Below are 25677 nucleotides of genomic sequence, written 5' to 3' on the forward strand. Positions count from 1 at the left end.
GCGACACGTGTCAGAACATTTAATCATCAATCTCAAACAGCCATGTTGCTGGCAACCTCAGGACCTGACATGTCAGGTGGTAATTCACCCCTTTAACCTCTATGTCTCCAACAGAACAAAGAACTGGTGTTCAAGAAAGGAGGGAGAGAGAAAACAGGGAACTACAGGCCAGTTAGCCTGACATCAGTTGTCAGGGAAATGTTGGAATCCAATGATTAAGGATGAGGTAACAGGGCAATTAGAAAATCATAATACGATTAGGCAGACAACATGGTTTTATGAATGGGAAATCGTGTTTGACAAATCTATTAGAGTTTTTTGAGGATGTAACTAGTAGGGTAGATAAAGGGGAACCAGTGGATGTAGTATATTTGGATTTTCAGAAGGCATTCGATAAGGTGCCACACAAAAGGTTGTTACACAAGGTAATAGCTCATGGGGTTGGGGGTAATATATTAGCATGGATAGAGGGTTGGTTAATGGACAGAAAACAGAGAGTAGGAATAAATGGGTCATTTTCAGGTTGGCAAGCTGTTACTAATGGGGTGCTGCCAGGATCAGTGCTGGGGCCTCAGCTATCTACAATCTACATTAATGACTTACATGAAGGGACCAAGTGTAATGTATCCAAGTTTGCTGATGATACAAAGCTTGGTGGGAAATTAAGCTGTGAGGAGGACACAAAGAGTCTGCAAAGGGATATAGACAGGATAAGTGAGAGGGCAAGAAGATGGCAGATGGAGTATAATGTGGGGAAATGTGAGGTTATTCACTTTGGTAGGAAGAATAGAAAAACAGAATATTTTTTAAATGGTAAGAAACAATTAAATGTTGGTGTTCAGAGGGATTTGGGTGTCCTTGTACATGAAACACAGAAAGTTAACATGCAGGTACAGCAAGCAATTAGGAAGGCAAATGATATGTTGGCCTTTACTGCAAGGGGGTTGGAGCACAAGAGTAAGCAAGTCTTGTTGCAATTGTACAGGGCTTTGGTGAGACCACACCTGGAGTACTGTGTACAGTTTTGGTCTCCTTACCTAAGGAAGGATATACTTGCCTTAGAGGCGGTGCAACGAAGGATCACTAGATTGATTGCTGGATGAGAGGGTTGCCATTTGAGGAGAGATTGAGTAGAATGGGCCTGTACTCTTTGGAGTTTAGAAGAATGAGAGGTGATCTCATTGAATCATATAAGATTTGTAAAAGGCAAATCGTGTTTAACTAACCTGATAGAGTTTTTTGATGAGGTAACAGAGAGAGTAGATGAGGGCAATATAGTTGATGTGGTGTATATGGACTTTCAAAAGGCATTTGATAAAGTGCTGCATGGTAGGCTCATCATCAAGATTGCAGCCCATGGAATAAAGGGGGCAGTAGCAACAAGGATACAGAATTGGCTAAGGGACAGGGATCACAGAGTAGTGGTGAACGGTTGTTTTTCGGACTGAAGGGAGGTGTACAGTGGTGTTCCCCAGAGGTCAGTGCTGGGACCACTGTTTTTCTTGATATATATTAATGACTTGGACTTGGATGTACAGGGCACAATTTCAAAATTTGCATATGACACAAAACTTGGAAGGGTAGTGAACAGTGAGGAGGATAGTGATAGACTTCAAGACAATATAGACAGGCTGGTGGAATGGGCGGACACGTGGCAGATGAAATTTAATGCAGAAAAATGCGAAGTGATACATTTCGGTAGGAAGAACGAGGAGAGGCAATATAAACTAGAGGGCACAACTCTAAAAGGGGTACAGGAACAGAGAGATCTGGGGGTATATGTACACAAATTGTTGAAGATGGCAGGGCAGGTTGAGAAAGCGGTTAAAAAAGCTTAAGGGATCCTGGGCTTTATAAGTAGAGGCATAGAGTATAAAAGAATGGAAGTCATGATGAACCTTTATAAAACACTGGTTTGGCCACAACTGGAGTATTGTGTCCAGTTCTGGGCACCACACTTTAGGAAAGATGTGAAGGCCTTCGAGAGGGTGCAGAAGAGATTTACTAGAATGTTTCCAGGGATGAGGGACTTTAGTTACGTGGATAGTCTGGAGAAGCTGGGGTTGTTCTCCTTGGAACAGAGACGGTTACGAGGAGATTTGATAGAGGTATTCAAAATCATGAAGGGTCTAGACAGAGTAGATAGAGAGAAACTGTTCCCATTGGCGGAAGGGCCAACGACCAGAGGACATAGATTTAAGGTGATTGGCAAAAGAACCAAAGGAACATGAGGAAAAACCTTTTTACACAGCGGTTAGGATCTGGAATGCAGGGGGTGGTGGAGGCAGATTCAATCATGGCCTTCAAAAGGGAACTGGATAAGTACTTGAAAGGAAAAAAATTGCAGGGCTACGGGGATAGGGCGGGGGAGTGGGACTAGCTGGATTGTTCTTGCATAGAGCCAGCGTGGACTCGATGGGCTGAATGGCCTCCTTCCGTGCTATAACCTTTCTATGATTCTATGATTCTGAGAGGCCTTGAGAGGGTAGATGCTCAGAGGCTGTTTCCCCTAGCTGTAAAGTCTAGAACTAGGGGGCATAGTCTCAGGATAAGGGGTCGACCATTTCGACTGAGATGAGGAGAAATTTCTTCACTCAGAGGGTTGTGAATCTTTGGAATTCTTCACCCAGAGGGCTGTGGACACTCAGTCATTGAGTATATTCAGGGCTGAAATCAATAGATTTTTGGACTTTAAGGGAATCAAGTGATATGGGGATCGGGCAGGAAAGTGGAGTTGAGGTCGAAGATCAGCCATGGTCTTATTGAATGGCGGAGTGGGCTCGAGGGGCCGTACAACCTACTCCTGCTCCTATTTCTCGTGTTCTTATATCCTTATTTGTCAGTTACGGAGTTATAAGTTTCATTCCTTCTACTGAGCTATCTCTGACTTGTATCCTTGATGTTGTGTTTCCCACTGATGTGTAAATAATGCCTCGTTCTCACAGGCATTGTTAGCCATTTAGTATCTCATAATTCAACCTGGCTTCAGACCCAATTTTATTGGACACCTTTAAGATGAGACTCCATCATAAAACATACTTTAGGTGAATTAGAGGGTAATTTCCTTACAAGTTTGCCAGGTAGTGCCAGGTAGACTGGCATGACAACCTAAATGGATCTTTGTAGACTAATATGGCAAAAGCATAGGATGACACAGAATGCTTAAAGGACAGCAAGTGAATTGGTATGTCTGAACTATAGGATGGCACCCAGGCTGACTACACTTAGATAGATAATAAACAGCAGTTATTACACAGTTATGCAAGCTGGTTTGAAACAATTTTTTTTTATTCGTTCATTTATTGCCCATCCCTAATTGCCCTTGAGAAGGTGGTGGTGAGCCGCCTTCTTGAACCGCTGCAGTCCGTGTGGTGAAGGTTCTCCCACAATGCTGTTAGGAAGGGAGTTTCAGGATTTCGACCTAGCGACGATGAAGGGACGGCGATATATTTCCAAGTTGGGATGGTGTGTGACTTGGAGGGGAACGTGCAGGTGGTTTTGTTCTCATGTGCCTGCTGCTCTTGTCCTTCTAGGTGGTAGAGGTCGCGGGTTTGGGAGGTGCTGTCGAAGAAGCCTTGGCGAATTGCTGCAGTGCATCCTGTGGATGGTACACACTGCAGCCACAGTATGCCGGTGGTGAAGGGAGTGAATGTATAGGGTGGTGGATGGAGTGCCAGTGAAGCGGGCTGCTTTGTCCTGGATGGTGTCGAGCTTCTTGAGTGTTGTTGGAGCTGCACTCATCCAGGCAAGTGGAGAGTATTCCATCACACTCCTGACTTGTGCCTTGTAGATGGTGGAAAGGCTTTGGGGAGTCAGGAGGTGCTTGATGTGGTCCAGCTAGATCTGGTGAATAGTGGTCAAGCCAGTTGTCCACCAAAACTCGCCACAGAATACCCAGCCTCTGACCTGCTCTTGTAGCCACAGTATTTATATGGCTGGTCCAGTTAAGTTTCTGGTCAATGGTGACCCCCAGGATGTTGATTGTGGAGGATTCGGTGATGGTAATGCCATTGAATGTCAAGGGGAGGTGGTTAGACTCTCTTGTTGGAGATGGTCATTGCATGGCACTTGTCTGGTGCGAATGTTACTTGCCACTTATCAGCCCAAGCCTGGACGTTGTCCAGGTCTTGCTGCTTGCTTCATTATTTGAGGGGTTGCAAATGGAACTGAACACTGTGCAATCATCAGCGAACATCCCCATTTCTGACCTTATGATGGAGGGAAGGTTATTGATGAAGCAGCTGAAGATGGTTGGGCCTAGGACACTGCCCTGAGGAACTCCTGCAGCAATGTCCTGGGGCTGAGATGATTGGCCTCCAACAACCACTGCCATCTTCCTTTGTGCTAGGTATGATTCCAGCCACTGGAGAGTTTTCCCCCTGATTCCCATTGACTTCAATTTTACTAGGGCTCCTTGGTGCCACACTCGGTCAAATGCTGCCTTGATGTCAAGGGCAGTCACTCTCACCTCACCTCTGGAATTCAGCTCTTTTGTCCATGTTTGGACCAAGGCTGTAATGAGGTCTGGAGCCAAATGTTCCTAGCAGAACCCAAACTGAGCATCGGTGAGCAGGTTATTGGTGAGTAAGTGCCGCTTAATAGCACTGTTGGCGACACCTTCCATCAATTTTGCTGATGATTGAGAGTAGGCTGATGGGGCGGTAATTGGCCGGATTGGATTTGTCCTGCTGTTTGTGGGCAGGACATACCTGGGCAATTTTCCACATTGTCGGGTAGATGCCAGTTTTGTAGCTGTACTGGAACAGCTTGGTTAGAGGCGTGGCTAGTTCTGGAGCACAAGTCTTCAGCACTACAGCCGGGATGCTGTTTGGGCCCGTAGCCTTTGCTGTATCCAGTGCACTCATCTGTTTCTTGATATCATGTGGAGTGAATCGAATTGGCTGAAGACTAGCTTCTGTGATGGTGGGGATATCGGGAGGAGGCCGAGATCGATCATTCACTTGGCACTTCTGGCTGAAGATGATTGCAAACGCTTCAGCCTTGTCTTTTGCACTCACGTGCTGGACTCTGCCATCATTGAGGATGGGGATGTTTACAGACCCTCCTGCGCCCGTTAGTTGTTTAATTTTCCAGCACCATTCATGACTGGATGTGGCAGGACTGCAGAGCTTTGATCAGATCCGTTGGTTGTGGAATCGCTTAGCTCTGTCTGTAGCATGTTGCTTCCACTGTTTAGCATGCATGTAGTCCTGAGTTGTAGCTTCACCAGGTTGGCACCTCATTTTTAGGTACGCCTGGTGCTGCTCCTGGCATGCTCTTCGACACTCCTCATTGAACCAGGGTTGAACCCCTGGCTTGTTGGTAATGGTAGAGTGAGGAATATACCGGGCCATGAGGTTACAGATTGTACTGGAATACAATTCTGCTGCTGCTGATGGCCCACAGCACCTCATGGATGCCCAGTTTTGAGCTGCTCGATCTGTCCTGAATCTATTCCATTTAGCACAGTGATAGTGCCACACAACACGTTGGATGGTGTCCTCAGTGCGAAGACAGGACTTCATCTCCATGAGGACTGATATGCGGTGGTCACTCCTACCAATACTGTCATGGACAGATGCATCTGCGACAGGTAGATTGGTGAGGACGAGGTCAAGTAGGTTTATCCCTCGTATTGGTTCGCTCACCACCTGCCACAGGCCCAGTCTGGCAGCTATGTCCTTCAGGACTCGGCCAGCAGTGGTGCTACCGAGCCACTCTTGGTGATGGACATTGAAGTCCCCCACCCAGAGTACATTCTGTGCCCTTGCTACCCTCAGTGCTTCCTCCAAGTGGTGCTCAACGTGAAGGAGGACTGATTCATCAGCTGAGGGAGGATGGTAGGTGGTAATCAGCAGGAGGTTTCCTTGCCCATGTTTGGCCTGATGCCATGAGATTTCATGGGGTCCAGAATCAATGTTGAGGAGTCCCAGGGCCACTCCCTCCTTACTGTATGTCACTGTACCGCCACCTCTGGTTGGTCTGTCCTGCCAGTGGGACAGGACATACCCAGGGATGGTGATTGCATTGGAGGCAGGCTTAATGAATAGGCTCCTTTGGAAAATGTTTCAAACTGTACAATCCCATTTACTCCATTCAGGAATGATACCAAACAGATCTCACCTAAGATGGAAGCTGGCTAAACTACAGAGAATATCATGTGTACTTCTAATCTTGTAGCAGTAAATCTAAAAGACACACAGGCAATCTGGTGAATGGGTTCCTCCTGTAATCACGACCCATAATCTAACATTACATAGCAGTGATTTTATTTTGTCGACAGTGGGGAAGTTCATGTTCTACAGTCTACTCTTGATGCAAAGTTGCTTCATTCAAATTATCTGATAATTCAATTTTTAGCATCATATTCCTATCCTCCTGTCTTATTTACATTTCTTAATTCAAATTAGTGTATAGTTCAAAATTTTTAGTGAAGCACCTTAGGACATTCTTCTATGTTAAAGGTACTTTTGATTTGTAAGTTGTTGTTCCTGTTAGCAGGCTAAATAAAACTTTTCTGACCAGTGATTTCTCTAAACTTGGCTGGTATTAATTTAAGGAGAACAGACCCGATGTGTAACTCCTTTACCAGCTCGTTCAAACTGACTCTAAACTGGGTGTTCCCATGTCCTTTGTTCCCAAGCTGGACAGAAAACCAATGCCTTGACCTCTGACCTTCTCCCAGCTCTCTGTGTCCAGAAATTGATCAATAGGGCTGCCAATTAAAGCAGCTACCATTGCATGGGTGGGTATTCCTAGAAACGACCTCCTGCTGTACACAAATGAATCAATCATTCTAACATAATGAGTTTGGATGGTCCACAAGAAAGTTAGATGACTTCCATTATCTCAAATTAAAGTGGTATACCAGAAGAACCATTTATCCAAACTGTTTTATCTCGTTCTAATACACACCTCTGAATACATGGCTACTCAGTGAATTTCATCCTTCGAGAGCTAAGTTTAACATAATAGTAACATTTTAATACAAATTAGGCCAAAATTATTCAACGGTATAAATAGTCAGTAATCCTGAATTGTGACATGGAACAAGTTTATTTTTAGAGGTTTAGAGAGCAGAAGGTTTCTGGTTCAGGGAGGAGGTTACTTGAGGTCACAGAAATGAGCATGACAGCTGTCATCAAACTGAAATGTGGGGTAAAGGGGGAGAAAAGCATGAGACTGTGTTAGGGACGAAGAAACATTAGAAGTGAGATTTATTACCAGCAAAAGTGTCGCAGTTTGTAAACCCATTTCAGCTGTGTTTTAAAGTAACGTACATTAGAATGGTCAAATGAGTGACAATTGGGGCAGTGTGCCAGTAGAACACAATGAAGGTAGAAACCCAGAGTGTGCAAAATGGAAATGTAAGAAGAAAAACTAATTCAGGGAGAAGGAATAAGATAACAGCATCAACAGGAGTTATAGGCAGAAATTGTACAAAACCATATATGGGCACACAGCACCTTGTGAAATAAAAGATTGAAAAACCTAGATCCAGAAAAAAAATGACCAAAAAAACACCTGCAGAATGAATCTGACCTACTGTTCAACAGATTGATGAAGTTTTCGCTTTTTTGAGATTTTATTCTAATCAGTAATCTCACAGATAATTGTGAAGGCCCCTGGATTATTTTAAATACTGAAAACTAACATAATGAACATATACGTACAATGAATGATAGCTGAACATTTTATTCAACTATAATAACGAATAAGTATATACAAAAACAGATAGGTGTAATTGCTCAATAGTGCAATCATGTGTCGTTGATTCATGTTAAATTTCTGATCTTAGCCTTTCTGCTAAAGGGAGATACTGAGTATCTTGAATGTTTGACACTATCATGGGGAATAAATAAATGAATGGGATGGGAAATAAATAAATGAATGGATGGTGAGTCATCCTGGACTGCTATTTTGTACCTCACAGAAGCCAGATCAAGAGTGACAAAGATAGTGGCTTGAGGACTGGTGAGCCTGCCTGATATCCTGAATGGTGCACAGTAAATTAGCAGCAGTAATCGAAAAGGCTATTGCAATATGTTAAAGGAATGCTGCTATGGCTGTAACCCTAAATAACACACATAATTTCGTACCAAAATCTTTTTCTCCTTGCTGCGGATATAAACAATCATTTTTATTTCTATACTGGTTGTTGTTATCATGCCCTGCTTTGTGCCATTTCACCACCCCATATTGATTTTCAGTGTGAGTGTGACATGTGATGGCATATTCGTGCTCAAATGCTGTACCCTTTGTTTTTGCAGATAGTGTCAAACATTCAAGAAAGAAATTAGATATTTAGCAGAAAAAGTGATTTTTGGGGTATAAGAACCAGCCCAATGGAATGTAATGGTCTCTTGCAGTCTTGTACATTCCTATATTGACCCTTTGTGAGGATCCTTGCTCAATATGAGGATTTTAGATAACCTAAAATACTGAATATGTTGGTCTTTAGGATTTTTTATGATGGTGGGAAGCCTCAGAGTATAATTCCCTTCCCCATGTTTATATTTTTAAAATCTGAAGGATGTTAATATTGGGGATTGGATACTTTTTCCACTTTTGTCACCCAGTGTAACGATCAAGCCTATAGCACAGTTATCTATAGAATAAAACTCTCTTTAACCTACCCCAACAATGTACCTTAATCCTATCAGAAAAGCTACCTCTACTCCACAATCCACATCAGCCATCCTTATGGTCTCTGACTGAGATTGCCAAATTTGTATCAACTAGAAGTCGTTTTATGCTACATTCTTATGCACATAAGGAGTTGAGGTTCATTTCAAGCTAACGGTAATGTAATGGTTATGGTTCTACGGTAGTCATGAACTCATGTCCCTCCATGGCAAATTGTGAAATTGAATTCAATAAATCTGGTAATTTGTTGGTTGGTATCAGGAAAGAAACATGACAATGAAAACTGCTGGACTGCCATAAATATCCAACTGGTTTATTAATGTCCTTCAGAAAACACAACTTCCCACCCCTATCTTGTCTGGCCTACGGGTGACTCAAATCCCACACGATGAGGTTGACTCTTAATTGCTCTGAAGTGACCAGCAAACAACCCAGTTATAAAACAATTGCTGTAACTATAGCTGGTCAATAAATGCAACTTTGCCCAAGACCAAATAAAAAAAAAGAGGACCTTACAGCAAGCAGAGAGGGGAGACTTTCATCTCATCAGATTTTCAGACCCACTTCCCAAAACTACAAAAGCAACGAGCTGACCCACAGCACAAAGAAATTTAAAAAAACTAGCATTTATATAGCACCTTTCACGACCTCATGATGCCCCAAAGCACTTCACAGTCAATGAGGTATTTTTGAAGTGTAGTCATTTTTGCTATGTGTAGCATCTAGCTAGCACATAGCAAGGTCCCATAACAACAATGAGGTAAATGACCAGATATTCTATTTTAGTAGTATTGGTTGAAAGATAAATGTTAGTCAGGTCACCAGGAGAATTCTCTTGCCCTTCTTTGAATAGTGCCATGGGATCTTTTACATCCAGCTGAACAGACAGATGGGGCTGTGATTTGATGTCTCATCCAAACGACAGCATCTCTGACACTGCAGCACTCCCTCAGTGCTTCATTGAAGTGTTAGCTTACATTATGGGCTTAAGTCACTGGAGTAAGTCTCAGAACCAACAACCTTCTAATTAAGAAGTGAGAGTGCTCCCACTGAGGTAAGGCGGACACACAAAGCCAATCACCCAGTTACCCCAATAAATGTTTCTTTTTAAAAAAGGATTTTTTTTTTTTAGTTAAAAATTCACTGTTATGGGCAAAGCTGCTACCCAACTCCAAAAAAAATTAGGGGATTTCACTAAACCTGCACATCTCGGTTTTGCCAGTGTTGTTTTCAAGATCACAAAACACAATGAGAAAAACCGTTCAACCCATCCAACTGACACTGCCATGACCACTGATATTCTAATTGTCTGGAGTGGGAAGGAGCATCCCTTCTAGTATTATTCAAGCATGTTTCCAATTAAGTTGATTAAGGAGGGGGGACTGATGGTGTCCATGGAGATATCCTGAGTTAAATAATTCCGCCTCGTCTCGAAAGGAGAATAACTGATTTTTGAAAAAGAAATTGGGCGAGAGGGAGAAACAAGAGTATAAAATGTCAAAAAATTGGAGGGGTGGGACTGAATGTCTAAATTTGGGCATGGTATCTATTCTTAGTCACAATATAAACCGCACCCACATTAAATGTGAACAGCGAATCGTAACACCACCAACATTTAGAAAGCCAGGAATAAACAAAACTGTACGATGGAATTGTGATGTGAACAAAGGTTTCAAAATATTTTACATGTCCGACTATATTATGCAGTGTTTTTATCTTTTGAGATCAAACCGACTTCCTATGGGTGTAATCACTAGTGTAACACGTCAGTGCTCTCCTCGGTGGTATATCAGACTGAGTGTCCGCGTGTAAATGGTTGTTGAAGTGTACTTTAAAAAACGAACGGTTCAAGCGCTAGAGTGCAACTTGTGGCCATGGTCGGTGTGCATTAGGAGGTGCGGGCAGCCTTTAGCGTGTCTCTAATCCTTTTATCGGCTAAAGTGTGTCTCTGCCTCCGTCCTCTCTTCCTGGCAGTGTCTATCTCCCTGTATGTCAGTGTTTCCATCTATCTCCCTGTATGTCAGTGTTTCCATCTATCTCCCTGTATGTCAGTGTTTCCATCTATCTCATCTTTTTTGTTCTCTCAGCCAGTCTCTGTCTTTCCAAACAATCTGTCTACCTCCACTGGTCTTCCTGTACCAGCCAGAGTTTCTCTCTCTCTCAACCCAGGGCTGAGCCCAGCCCACAGCAGTCAGATTCCGGCTTCATTTCTGCACCAAGTTGGTGTATGTGTGACAGGAGACGGGATCCCGGTGAGTAGTGAACCGAGGTGATGTAAGAGGAAGGAGGGCGCGGGTCTACCTCCAAACATTCCCTTCCTGAGGGTTTATAATGGGGGCGGGGGGCAGGAAATTCTTTTAACATAATTGGAAGCAGAGTACTGACTTCCTCATTCGAGTGGTTGTGTCTCTCAAAGTATCTTTTGCAATAAATGAACGACGGCGACTGGTTGGGGGGGTTTACTGGGATATTTAACCCGTAGGAAGCACTTGGTTGCTGTGTACCTCGGTGTAGAGTGGCAGGAGCCTGGAGCCAGGAGTCTGAAATAGGAGCATTTAATGTTTTCTATGAGTGGTTACTTAAGGGTGGAAGACCCTGAAGTTCAATAAGAACACAGACAAAAAGGTTTTCAGTGTTTGAACGGCAGCTTGCTGGTAAATATGTAAATAATTCTTAGAACTTGCTCATCTCTACTTATCTGTATCCGCTTACTGTTGTGGGTTATGATAGTTATACTTGTCACCTATAATCAACCAGTAAAATAACTATTCAGATCGCTTGGAGTTTTTTGGAACTTCAACGCATTGCCACTTTTTCAAATCCCAGTGTACACGTGACAACAGCCTTAGGGAAAGGTAAATACATCCTTAGAATGGTTAATAACAGGAATGTAGTCGTGTGCAGTGATGAGCACCTCCTTTGTATTGGAGCTGTAGAAAAGATGCAAGGTAGATTTACCAGTGGTGATAGTTTTGAGTGACTTGGAAAAGCTAGGGTTACACTCATTGGAGGAGTGAGGATTAGAAGGCTTTCAAATCGTGTATATCGTCAAAGATTATTTCCGTTGGCTGGTAACATGGTAAGAAAGGGGCATGAATTTAGGATTGGCAGATAGGGGCATATCAGAAGAAATTTTTGCAATCGATTATTAGAATACAAAATGCATTACTACAAGTGACTATTGAAGTCGAGTCAATCATGGCATTTAAAAGGGAGCTAGCTACATATTTGATGAGAAAATATATAAAGGTTGAGCGGAAAGAACAGATAAACTGGATTAGAGTAGCTGACACTGATATGGTTTTAGCATGAACACAATGGACTAATTGGTGTCTTTCTGTGCTGAAATTTCTATGTACTGAAATGTTTATGAACACAATCTATAATGTGTTACAAGACAGAATTTATAGAGGGGTTCAAATAGCAATATGAACAACATGAGTTGAGCTTGAATGCTCTGTCAATGTGATCTCAACTCCCAGATGGGTTACTGGCTTGCAATACACACCAGAGTAAATTGTTCTCTGTAACATACAAATCTTTGTTTCTCTCTTTTCCTGTGTGTTTTGGCAGACAGGGATATTGTGGGCATTGGCTCGAATGTTATCAAATTGTGCAGCTTGTTCAAAAGTGATACTATTGAGATTTATTTTTACTGCATGTTACAGGGAAGATTTTAGTTTTTATAGATTATAAATATGTGCATATATAGTGATCCAAATAAATATATGTGGAGAGGCTGCAATAGTATTCCAAGGCAGCAGTAGATCTCGGGGTTGAGATGACCCGAATAAACTGCTCTCGCTTAGCTCCTGTGGTTTTGTGATGTTACCACATCTCATACTGTGTGTTACCTCCTATGACCATACAGATAGGCATTGTTTGCCCAGACTCCCAGATGCTTGTAGGAGTCTGCGGCTATGAGTAATATGGGTGGGATTTTTCAGATGCTTTACGTCTGTTATTGGTTTGTTTTGCTGGTTGTTCACCGGTGGTGCTGCTGTTTGGCTGTGGGAAGTGCATCGTCTTCAAGCATTCGAAAGTTCAACTATTATTGGTGGTTTATACATGGTCTGAATTCTTTTACTGATGGAGATTCAGCTTAGGATCAAGGTAAAAGCCCATCTTAGCCGACTTCAGAATAAAGTGTTGTAAAGAGGTTGAGCTGCATAGCAGTACACAATGTATCACAAAATTTCTTGTCTTTTGTCCAGTGTATAGTTTATGAAAACATTCCCACTTACTGTTGCCTCACAGTAAAACACAGCTGCCAATTTTTCTTGGGTAGTGTTTTGAGTGGATTGTGAAAATTAAACTGAAAGCTGTGTGTAATTTATGTAGATTCATAAAGACTGTTGCATATTTCTTCAGTATTGTTGTGATCAGATGACTGAAAATCATGTTAACTTTGGTGTAATAGACACAGCTAATAGTTTATTACTTAAAAAATTGCCTTATTGTATCTCAGACATTCACTTCGTCGAATTTGACATTTACAGTAGAAATTGACACATAACTGAAGATTGCAACATGTTACAATCTTATTTGCATTGCACAATAAGTGATGAAATCTATCTTTCATTATACATTTTGTAAATATAATATGTGGATGTAGGGTATATTAGCACTGAATTGCAAATTGTCTATAAATACAAAATTACATACAAAATTCAGAAGGTGTAACAAGGCTTCTCAGACATTGCAGCCTCAAGGTGATGCCATAAATTGCAGGACCGCAGTTTCATTGGTTTATAAATGTCATCTCGGCCCTGGGATGTGTTATTGTCCGAGAACATTCTCCAGAGTGAGGGGTTAAATATACAGCAATTTCGTGCCATCTTTCCATCGTCAATTTATTGTATTTTTGCTGGAGGGATATTGTGACTAATTGGAACAGATGGTCAGCCTGTACACCTTGTGTTAGCGGTAGAAGTGATATTGAACTTTATTTTGCTGGGTGAAGTGAAATATGGTATAATCTTGTGTACCAGTTTGTAGAGTGAGTTTTAAAATATTTTTTCTACTCTGGCACCGACTGTCAGCATCGAGTGTAGCTCCGTCACTTGTAAAGTTCCTGTAGTCTGAACTAACGGGGAATCTTTCCTCTGCGCGTTGTGTGTCACAAACTGTAAATCTGTTTTTAAAAAGTAAACAGTTGGGTGGGAAATCTTCTCCCTCAGCACCTAAATGTGTAACCTTGCAAAAACATTGCTTTTGCTGTAGTCTGAAGAATTTCATTTCTCACTAGCCCCTTTTGGTCCCAGAGTGGTATTGCTAAGTTGTCAATTGTTTTGTCTGTTTAATTTGTGCCCATTAATAAAACGTCTCAACTGTTTTATTCTCACTGACCTTTATTCATAGGAACAGGAGTAGGCCATTCAGCCCCTTGAGCCTGTTCCATCATTGAATTAGATCATGGCTGATCTGTACCTCAACCCCCATTTACCCACCTTTGTTCTATATCCCTTGAAACCCTTTGCTAACAAAAATCTACCAATCTCAATCTGGAAAATTTCAATTGACCCAGCATCTATAGTCATTTGGGGGAGTATGTTCCAAATTTCCACTACCCTTTGTGTGGAAAAAGTGCCTCCTGATTTCATTCCTAAATAGCCTAGCTCTAATTTTAAGATTATGGCTACCTGTCCTCGTATATTTTAACCTTTTAAGCCCTGGTATCATTCTGGTGAATTTGCACAGAACCCCTTCCAAGGCCAATATATCTTTCGTGAGGTTCAGTGCACTTTTGAATTCCTTTGTTGAATTTTTGAATTCATCCTTGTACCATACTGTAAACCTTGGTCTTTTCACTTAAGTTTCTTATTGAAAGAGAGCTCATTTTGCATTAGGCTTGGATGAATTCTTACCCAGGTCAAAGTACAATGTGCTAACGGACAGTGCCAACTCATTTTCCCCCCCGCCCCCAGATGAAGGTTTTTAATTGTTAGCAGTACAGGTTACTTGAATACATGTGCTAAGTGGAATGAATCGTTTGCAATGTGTGCTGATTCCAGTATAAACATACTTGGGGTGATTCAGGGTCAATCAGTTCCTTAACACTGCACTGTAACAGCAGTGTCAGGTTTAAAAGACTGACTTATTCTGTTATACTAGATGTAATGCTGTAATGCGCCAAGGATGAACTCTCTGGTTGCTTATGGCTCTTTTAACTAATGTCTGATCTTTTTTTCCTTTTTTTCTTTAATAACTTTGAACAAAACAAAGGGAAACTTATTAAATGACAATATTATTTCCGGTGTCCTCAAGGACTGGAGTGTTTTTGTGATGCCTACCGGTCGTGGAAGGCCTCAAGTGTACCAGCGGACACTGCGTGCGCTCTCTCCAGGGCCACCAGACGTACTATTTAAGACATACTTTGAAGAGATACTATTTAAATCCAAACAATGCAGGCATATGGTTATCTCCAAAATATACATTTAAGTTCTTAGAAAAAAAAGACTGATTTCTGCTGTTTCACAGATTTACTTTTTCTCCCACGCAGCAACGAAGCTAGGAGCCACTTCTGTTCAGTGCCTTTCTGTGGCTATTGGCATGTCATCATTGCAAAGTTATATCCTCTATTCAGGTAAGTTCCAGAGCTTGGCATGTTTTCAACCCATTTAATAGTGATGGAAATCCCCAATATTTAAATACAATGATTCAAGCATGAAGGGCACACTTAGGGATTGTGCTGCATAAAGTTGCTGAATGTGGTTTTCACAACTTGTGAACATTTCTCTAAATTCAGATGATAGCTCTCATTAGTTGGACCACTTTTTATGGTGAAGATTATACACTGGTGTTCAGTGATGAAGGCTGAACAATTACCATAATCAGATATTTTCATGCAATTATGGAGAATAAAACTGTGGTCAGCCCACGTTTCAAGTGTAAATTTTTGGTCAGCGAGGCATGAGGGAAAACATTCATGCCGGAGGCAGAACAGAGAAGAGCCATAAGGAGGATTGGGTCACAAGTAAAGACTGGAGAAACTGGGACTCTTGAAGGAGGTAACTGAGGAGGGACTTTATAGAAGTATGCAAGAGTATAGATGGATGCAATAGATCGGGATCACAACTACAGGGTAGGCCAAGGGTGAGGGGGACAGCTAAAACGGGTAAAGAAAACAATTTAGGATAAAGGTTGTGCAAAAACATTTGGAATTGTTTACCAGTTATGTTAGTAGAATGAAAACCTTAGATTCATTCAAGGTATAGTTAGATGATATGATGGGCTTGTTTTTTGGATGCTAAGATGGGCCACATGAGATCCCGTATCTGTCTCTTTGACCTTTGTCTACTAGCCTGCAACCAGTAACTGAAAAGTGCAGTTGGCAAAACCACAGTTATGCTTTGGGCTGCAATTTGCCTCCTTGCATATTCGACTCAGTGAATCTAGTGTGAGACAACCTCCTGGAAGAAGTCTTGCACCACTTGACTTTAGTGTGCATAAGAGTCAGATTGTGACCTGACTCCTGAGTTATACTGTCACATTCACGTTGATATAAAAACTCCCTTCATCAAAGGGAAACATAAGAACATAAGAAAGTGGCAGTACAATTGTAGTCTAACTGACAATTCTGTTCAAGGCATAGTTTTGCAGTAATATACATTTTAAAGATTGTGTTGATTTTAATTTCATGCTTGAGACACACAGCTTTTATCACGTGGCAGTGAAAATCTGAGTTTGTAACTATCTGTATGTTAAAGTTACCTATTAAACCAGTATGCAGGCTGCATGGTTGAATCTATCTCAAGATGTCTTCATAATAAGTCATTGATTCAGACTTCGTTGTGCATTTTTAACTTCGCAAACATCGTCACTGATAGTGCATTGTAGGTTTGGAGCTGTTTAATGTAATTACATTAAGGCTTTGCCCTCTCAACTGATTAGTCATTTGGAAATGTTGTAGTGAAAGCAATAAACGAGCTGTGTGTCTGACTGGAAGAGCTAAAACAATCTTTTAGTTTACTGGATATCATGAACTGAGAGACTGGTAAACTCCAGCTGCAAACCAACTTGTTTTACAGTCTTCTGGTGGAACTCCCAGATATCTACTACTTAAACAAGAAATGCAAAGACTTTTATGTTAATGAGGTAAGAAAGGATCACCTAAGGTAACAAAGCTCATACTAAAAACATGAAATACTGATGTGGAAATTAAAATGTTGACTTTGTTGTTTACATAGGGTTAATACATGAGACTGAACTTCTATCATTGAAGTACAGTATTATGAATGCTTATCATTGGTAGCTGTATTATGGGATGGAGGCCAACCATTCAATGCATAACATGGAAATGTACATATTTTGTCACGAGTACAAAATTGTCACTTTAAAACCATTTAAAGCCGGTCATATTTGGCACATAGAATTAGATGAGATTAGTTCTTTTCCTTCAAACATGTACTGATTTAGACACTTAAGTTGACTGAGAAACCTGAACCTCTGCTTGTAGCCCCCGTGAGCAGGGGTAGCCAAATTGTGGCCCCAAGCTCTGGCAGTTCAGCCCTCTGAACCCGGATGACTCAGTCCTACTTGTGCATGTGTTTCTTACAAGCTGGTTTGTTTAGTTTTGAATTTCGTGGAGCTGGAGCTTTGTAATAGGCTGGTTTTAGTAATGTTGCCTCATTGGTGGATCAATCAAAACACACAAAATTGCTACTATCAGCAACTTGAGCCATATGGAAATTAATGGGAACATTGATTTAAACTTTTCATGTGCCCCCCCCAAGCCTCTATGGTATTCACCATGTTGCCCACAAGGGCAAAAAAGCTTAGACACCCTTACCCTCGTGTAGCTTTTTTTAACGTTTCTGTAGTTTCTCTTTTCACTGGGATGCCTTAACCACTAATTTACTGAGATTTTGCAGAACCCCCTCCACCCCCTCCGCCCATCCACCTACTGAAAGAAGTTTTGTGTAAATCTATCTTTTCTTTTTTTGCTGTTGAGTTCTAGAACTCCTCTAAACAGATATAAAGTGATTGATAGGATTTAAGTAGCTTCTTAAACATTTTTCAGCTCCAATAAACGAATCCTGGGAGAAATGGCTTTATGATCTGTAACAGTTTTTCTTTATTGAGTATGTAAAATTGCCCTCCATCTTGCTATTTAATTTGTCCTTCAGGATCATTTTATTACTATGCTGACAAAGCTGCATTATAAATTCTTTCAAATATGTTCTAGTTAAATGTTTGAATTACAAGATGCATGTGCTGAAAGATGTGGAGGACATGTTTTTAATGTACAGCTTGTGTGTATCAGCTGTCTGATTTTCTATTTGTTTTGAAGAGACCAATTAGTTGAAGTATTAAGATTTTTTGGGTTGTTTTGTGATGATTAAAATTATTCACAAGTGCGAGCTTTTCTTCCACCCCCACCCAACTGTCCTTATTTTCTATTGTCTCTACTGAAAATTGTCCAATTAGATGTTTTTCACTGAAGTTGAAAATTAAACAAATTTAAAATAAACTGGGAAAGTTGATGAGAATACTTCCAGTAGAAAATCATTTCAACCACGAGACAACGCAGTAATGGGGTATGGGTTTCCTTTTAATTGGGCAGAATATAATTATGGTTTTCACAGTCCATCTATTTTACCTCATTTTGTTGAGACTTTTTTTGTTTTAAATCTAATATTGGAAATAACCTCCACTCACTGAAGTCATTGGATTCCTCATATAAGGTTGTTGATCGCTTTGACATATTTCACAATTATCCTTTAATGGAGCAAACTTAAGACACAAACCTTAAAAAGAAAAAATGATCCAGATTTTCTTGTAGACTTGCGACATTGTAATGACGCATCTATGTCATAGGGACCCTTGAATGGCACAAAAGAAAGAGGAAATTGTGAAGTAAGTGACTTAAGCCATTAATTATTCCACTCCATATTTTCCTGGGATTTTTGTGCATCTCTGCAATGAGGCTAATGGAAAACAGGTGATTGAAAACAGTTAGACGGTCGTTATCACAGCTCTGCTTGCGTCCACGATGAGATCGGCATGCTAGACGGTGAGATTTATGGTGTACGTCACCATTCTTGTTGTGGGAAAATCTGGCCCAATGTTATAAGTACATAAGGGGCATTTTCGCTTAGTTTGGCAAGTTTTCAAGAAGATTGTGCTTGGTGTCTTTGAAAGCTCAGTAGTTTTGGAGACTGGGGAATGTACATGCTAATGGATATGTTTTTCTTTAGATCATGTAAAAGTTAAAATATTCATCAAGTATCATGTGTTATCTTGCCCATTTCCAGTTCGATAAACCTGTTGCTATTGTAAGAATCTTCCCAAATGCCAATCCCCTTTTAAAAGCATTATTATGAAATAGCTCACTGAATTTTGGAAATTACCATCTTATGCCAAAGTAATCCTAGTATTTTGGCTGTAGCTGGAGATCCATATAAGGATATAATCATTGTAAAGCCCCAGGGGAACTTTACATGTGGTTGTCTGACAGGAATATCTACGATGTGGAGATGCCGGTGATGGACTGGGGTTGACAATTGTAAACAATTTTACAACACCAAGTTATAGTCCAACAAATTTATTTTAAATTTCACAAGCTTTCGGAGGCTTCCTCCTTCCTCAGGTGAATGTTGTGGAAATGAAATCTTCGAATCCTACGCATTTATAAATCACAGAACAATGCCTGGTGATTACTGCCCGTTGCCAAGGCAATCACAGTGAGCAGACAGAGAGGTGTCACCTACTAGGCCACCGAATATACAAACCCCCTCCCCCAAAAAAGAGAGAGAGATAGGCAGAGACATAGAGACATCCGGAAGGAAGACAGCAAATGACCCGTTATATTAAAAACAGATAACATTTGTTCGCTGGTGGGGTTACGTGTAGCGTGACATGAACCCAAGATCCCGGTTGAGGCCGTCCTCATGGGTGCGGAACTTGGCTATCAATTTCTGCTCGATGATTTTGCGTTGTCGTGTATCTCGAAGGCCGCCTTGGAGTATGCTTACCCGAAGGTCGGTGGCTGAATGTCCTTGACTGCTGAAGTGTTCCCCGACTGGGAGGGAACCCTCCTGTCTGGCGATTGTTGCGCGGTGTCCGTTCATCCGTTGTCGCAGCATCTGCATGGTCTCGCCAATGTACCATGCTCTGGGGCATCCTTTTCTGCAACGTATGAGGTAGACAACGTTGGCCGAGTCACAGGAGTATGAACCGTGCACCTGGTGGGTGGTGTCCTCTCGTGTGATGGTGGTATCTGTGTCGATGATCTGGCATGTCTTGCAGAGGTTACCGTGGCAGGGTTGTGTGGTGTCGTGGACGCTGTTCTCCTGAAGGCTGGGTAATTTGCTGCGAACGATGGTTTGTTTGAGGTTGGGTGGCTGTTTAAAGGCGAGTAGTGGAGGTGTGGGGATGGCCATAGCGAGGTGTTCGTCGTCATTGATGACATGTTGAAGGCTGCGGAGAACATGGCATAGTTTCTCCGCTCCGGGGAAGTACTGGACGACGAAGGGTACTCTGTTGGTTGCGTCCCGTGTTAGTCTTCTGAGGAGGTCTACGCGATTTTTCACTGTGGCCCGTCGGAACTGTCGATCGATGAGTCGAGCGTCATATCCCATTCTTACTAGGGCGTCTTTCAGCGTCTGTAGGTGTCCATCGCGTTCCTCCTCGTCTGAGCAGACCCTGTGTATTCGCAGGGCCTGTCCATAGGGGATGGCCTCTTTGACGTGGTTAGGGTGGAAGCTGGAAAAGTGGAGCATCGTGAGCTTGCGGTAGAGTGAGGTGCTGAGGTGCCCGTCTTTGATGGAGATTCGTGTGTCCAAGAAAGAAACTGATTCTGAGGAGTTAGTCCATGGTGAGCTTGATGGTGGGATGGAACTTGTTGATGTTATCGTGTAGTCTCTTTAGTGATTCCTCACCGTGGGTCCATAGAAAGAAAATGTCGATGTATCTGGTGTATAGTGTTGGTTGGAGGTCCTGTGCAGTGAAGAAGTCCTGCTCGAACTTGTGCATGAAAATGTTGGCGTATTGGGGTGCGAATTTGGTACCCATGGCTGTTCCGTGTGTTTGGGTAAAGAACTGGTTGTCGAAGGTGAAGACATTGTGATCCAGGATGAAGCGGATGAGTTGTAGGATGGCGTCTGGAGATTGGCTGTTGGTGTTGAGTATTGATGCTGTCGCAGCGATGCCGTCATCGTGGGGGATACTGGTGTAGAGTGCCGAGACGTCCATCGTGGTGAGAAGTGTTCCTGGAATATCTACCCCATTATTGGTGCTACTTATACTATCTACTTTTGTAATTTTTTTTTAATGTAGCATAAATCATCCTTCTTTTAGATGCCGCCTCTTGTATACAAAAGATAGCGCAGAACCTCATCATTACAAATCTCATACTTTGCATGGTTACAGTGGAAATACCATTGCAATCAGTAAAGAGACTGTTTTTGAAGAAATAAACCATTTATTGTAACAACTAATTCTACTAATTTTTAAAAGTCTAATGAGTCTCAACAGAATTTGCTTTCTTAACACTTTGTGTTGGACATTGCATCACAGTACCAGTATATCATGGTTTTTGCTATATAGCAAGATCTGAAGCAATACAATGATAAGCAATGAGCATTTTCAATCAGTGTTGGTAAATGGCAAAATGTAATTTTCACTGCGCTAGAATGTTTTACCCAACTGTTCTTCTACAGAGTGCTAGGGTTATTTTATCATGATCACGCTGAATTTTAAGTACTGCACTTTTTCTCAAGTGTATATTAGACTGCCAAGGGAGGTAATGGGGGCTGATCTTATCAGCAAATTCCAGTGAGTTGGATAAGTACCTGTCAAAAAGTTTGATGAGCGGCATGCCTGGTATTATGCGATTACGGGATTTCCCAGACATTGTGACTAGCCAGATGGCAATAGTCTTTTTCAGTCCTGTATGTTCCTAATGTGTTTTTGATATTTACTAAATATTAACTTTGTTAATCTGACTCTTGACATGGAGGCTTTGGATTATTAAAATTATAAGACCTATTGACCTAAGTGAATGAACTCAGCCATAGAATCTTTTGGCTAACCAGGAGCAAATATAAAATTTCACAAACAACCCAGAGATGAGGGGGTCTCCAAACAACTGTATAACCTGTCGGGATTTTGACACTACAAAGTTACACATACAAGTGGACGTTATACAAGGTCAGATCAAATGTATTTCCACATCTAAAAGTCAAAAATATTCCAGTCCCAAGTACAGTTCTGTCACTCCCACTCTCCTAAGGTATCTCTGTACCATCATCACTAGCTGTACTGCCTTCTCACTTCTTCAAAACAAGCTGAAAGGAAATTACCCCACTTCAGAATTAATTTGCCTGGCTTTATTATTACTAGTATATTGTTAGTAATTAAGTCCTGCTGCTCCCCTTCCCTACCCATGTGACTTGGATCAAAGCAATTATGCAATCCTACCTGAACCATTTCAATTCCACTGCTATCTGCACCACTGTTACCATGATTAGCATTGTCCTTAGACCCCCCAACCAGTGCCTCAAAAGCCACTACAACTGCAATGCAATTAAAACAATGCTGAATGAAAGGAGAAATAATCACAACTCCTAATTTTACCATAGATTGTGATGAAAAAGCTGAATGTTCACATTGTGAAACCAGTATTCATAGAGGCTTTAGAAAACATTGAAAAACCAGTATGTTAATGCAGCACCTAGAACTTTCTGCAGTGTTGTGGTGCAACACTGATGAAAATGAATATAAAATGGCATAAAAAAGAGCAAGTGCTGGTCAGGTTGGCAGAAACACCCAGAGGTTATGTGTGGGAGGCAATTTTAATCTTCGCATGGGGGGAAATAGATGAAGGGTTCCAGAGGTTGATTACTTGTTTCAAACGTCAGAATTTCACTCCCAAGGCAGCAGAGATGGCTTAATGCACTTCACCACTGAACTAGCCTTGGGCCTAATGCACTAAAACAAAAAAGCAAGATACTGGAAATCTGAAATAAAAACAGAAAATGCTGGAAACACTCAGCAGGTCAGGCAGCATCTCTGGAGAGAGAAACAGAGTTAACGTTTCAGTTTGATGACCCTTCATCAGAACTGGATGAAGTTAGAGATTCAACCGTTTACAAGCAAGTACAAAGCCAGGGAAAAGTGGGGGTGGGGGGGGGGAAGGAGGAGGTGAATAAGGAAGAGGACAAAGGGGAAGGTCTGTGATCGGGTAGAGGGCAGGAGTGATTAAATGACTCCTATCCAAACCTACTTGGTCACTTTCAGTGGAGGTCGACAAGGTCTGTGGACAGATTGGAATATGTATGGCAAGGCCTTTTCCTTGTTCTCCTCATCCCTCATGTATGCAAATTACCCTGGCCAATGCTCCTCTGCAGAAGCTGTGAAGAGCAGCATGAGGTCATTTTCCCTAACTCCTAATGAGGTATCCACTCTTCTTATCAAAGCATAAAAGGCTTTGCAAATGAACTCAATTTAGTTCAACATAAAATTTGCACTAGGCATATGACCATCAAAAGCCAGCAAGTAATACCACTGGTATTAATATAATCTGTCTTCATTTTCACTTCTGTTAAAAAAAAAATCATGAGAAAAACTTACTTCACAAAGCACACCAAACTGAGAGGATAAGAAACGGGAGATTATTGTAGATAGAAATTCAAATTTCTATCATGCTGGTGAAGAGCTCAGACGGATAGTGCATGTTCGGTTAAGAAGTGGATTGTATGTTGATTGCAGTTAGTAAGTCTGGAGGAAAGAGATTTGATTATACAGCTGAACCTAAGGCTGTTGACCTGGGATGTTTCCAGTCAAGATTTGTTCATTTGACTCTGTTCCTGGTAAGAGTGCAAGTTAATTCACTTTATGTAAGCATATGTATAATCTGGGACAACTGCAAATCATCTTGTTGCGTCTAAAATTAGAGCCACTTGAAAATTATAGTAACATTAGACCATTCTATTTGAGATCTTGAAGGAACTTCAATAATTCCTGTGTGGTTTGTTACATTTTTCCTTGCCCTCTTGTTTTTTTTTCACCATCTGTCTTACAACTGGCTGTGTTGTTTATCTGCTGAGCTGACTCTGCTCTCCCCACCCTAATGCTTTTCAAGTGACTGCACGTAGAACCACTAATTAATGAAAGCACCTGAGAGCACTAGTCATGCGGATTGGTATTTTTTTATTCCAAACAGATTAACGTTTGAAAGTGGAGAGGTAATGTGTAAGGTTGCTGTTACACTGCAGGTACCTGTCTCTCAACAGTTCTACAGAGTAATGTGTAGCAACTGACCTGAGTTATACTGCTGGTTGTATGTCAGACTGAGCTTGATCAACGAGCCCCCTCTTTGTATTTGTAGACATTTGCAGAGGTCTGTTTAAAAGGTGATTTTTTAAAAAAAGTCTTATTTACTTTCTCCTAACGTTATAAATGCTGATTTTTAAAATTCCCAGCAGGCCCAGTGGCCCATCTGTGCACTTTTTAAAACCTGGCTTTGCACTGGGCTGGAGTTATAGTACACCCTGTGCGAATGCCAGGACACTTTCATAACTCTTGAGGGTAACGTGTTTGGGAGTCAGACTGCTAGCTTGACTCCTGAGCTATACTGAAATAAATACAGAAAATGCTGGAAATGCACAGCATCTGGAAGATAAAAGACAAGTTAATGTTTTGTGTGTACCAGCCATCAGAATTCCCAAGTTGTACTGCTGCTTTTGTATCAGAAACGGCCTTGCATCAATGTGACCAGATATAACGGCAGATTATAAAACACATTTGATATAAGGAGCTATTTCAGTCTTGTGCATTTTCATGCATGTCCAAATCCAAATAACACAAAATAGGTTTACTTAACTCATGTGAAATCAAAATATGTTAGATAGCAATTTGAAATATTTGCTTATAGAAAGCTGAAAAGCATTATAGTTCCTTAGCGTGCATTCTTTGGACTGACCAGAAACATTAACTAAAAGGTAAGTGATCATACAACTTTCTTCCAACAAAAGCAGTCATAGTAAACCTGTTCTGCTTTGAGCAGAATGTTTTTAGTGCTGACCTAGAGCTGGAGAATTGGCCATTACATTTCCATATCCAGGAGCGTAAACAATAGTCCTTTTCTCCAAGCAACCTTTTCTTGCCTGGATGTCTGCGATTACATTAATGAATGTTTGCCAGCAATGGAAATCACACATTACCCATACTCTGCTTGTCTTAAAAGAAGTATAACAGAACAATTTAATGGTTAGTTAAATACAATGTGTATCCATTGAATGAAGGGTGTCATTACATTTCAAATTAACAAGTTCAGGTAACTGTTACAAATCCCCTCTCCCAAAAAAAAATTCTTGGCCCTGTTTTCCATTCTACATGGCCGTTAGCTGGGTTGGAAATCCACATCACCAGATCCCTGTTTATTTTACATGACCTTTTAGGCCATTCTAAAGTGCACTCATGCAAAACGTGCAACAGCTTGCAAATGTCTGTATAATGAGCACAAGCACAATTCCCCAATCTCAGTGCACCGTGCCCTGCATGAAGTTCACCCACATTTAATGGGCAATGAGGGTCAGGCTAGTTCTAGGTAGATGGGAGGTAACTGATCAAAGGAGGACCAGCTGTATTTTTCCTATGATCATATGCTTGAATGGTAGATGCTGTTTGTTTTTGGACAATTTATATTTTGCATGTTTTTGGTTGGATTTTTAGTAGCGACATTTTTTCAATTCAGCACTTCAAAAATGGAATATAGGATTTTGTTTTGGGATTCCTTTTTTTGTGTTTTTTGAAGAAGGGACAAAGGGATGTAGAGGGTCATCAATTTGTGCTTGAGCTAGCTGCGGTTGGAGAGCTTTGTGAAATATTGGGCGGGTAGCCATCAGGTGGTGCTGGTTCTTGGCAGGGGGGGAAGAGTTACCTATAAAAACAAAAGTGTGACATAAGTTCGAATGCTGGGTTAAAAGAGCCAGTAAAATGTCCTAAGGCACTTCACAGAAGTATAATCAGACAAAAATTGACACCGAGCCAAAGAAGGAGACTTTAGGACAGGCGCTCAAGCTTGTT

General features: G+C 41.3%; 1 protein-coding gene across 6 annotated transcripts in view; it reads left to right on the plus strand.

Annotated features, from left to right (window-relative positions):
- The first annotated feature begins 10262 nt into the window (after positions 1-10262).
- The window catches only part of atp8b4 (ATPase phospholipid transporting 8B4), a 185623-nt gene continuing 170208 nt past the window's right edge, over positions 10263-25677 (plus strand). Inside the window, exons 1-3 of one of the 6 annotated variants that reach the window (XM_067971470.1) lie at positions 10263-10315; positions 15149-15232; positions 16677-16743. The gene's annotated coding sequence lies outside the window, so the exon portion shown is untranslated. Of the gene's footprint in view, positions 10316-10511; positions 10899-11056; positions 11301-15148; positions 15233-16676; positions 16744-25677 lie in introns of those variants that run through there. The other 5 variants (XM_067971468.1, XM_067971469.1, XM_067971471.1 and 2 more) reach the window with 5 other exon arrangements.

The sequence above is a fragment of the Heptranchias perlo genome, chromosome 34 (genome assembly GCF_035084215.1).
Source record: "Heptranchias perlo isolate sHepPer1 chromosome 34, sHepPer1.hap1, whole genome shotgun sequence".
Lineage (NCBI taxonomy): Eukaryota > Metazoa > Chordata > Chondrichthyes > Hexanchiformes > Hexanchidae > Heptranchias > Heptranchias perlo.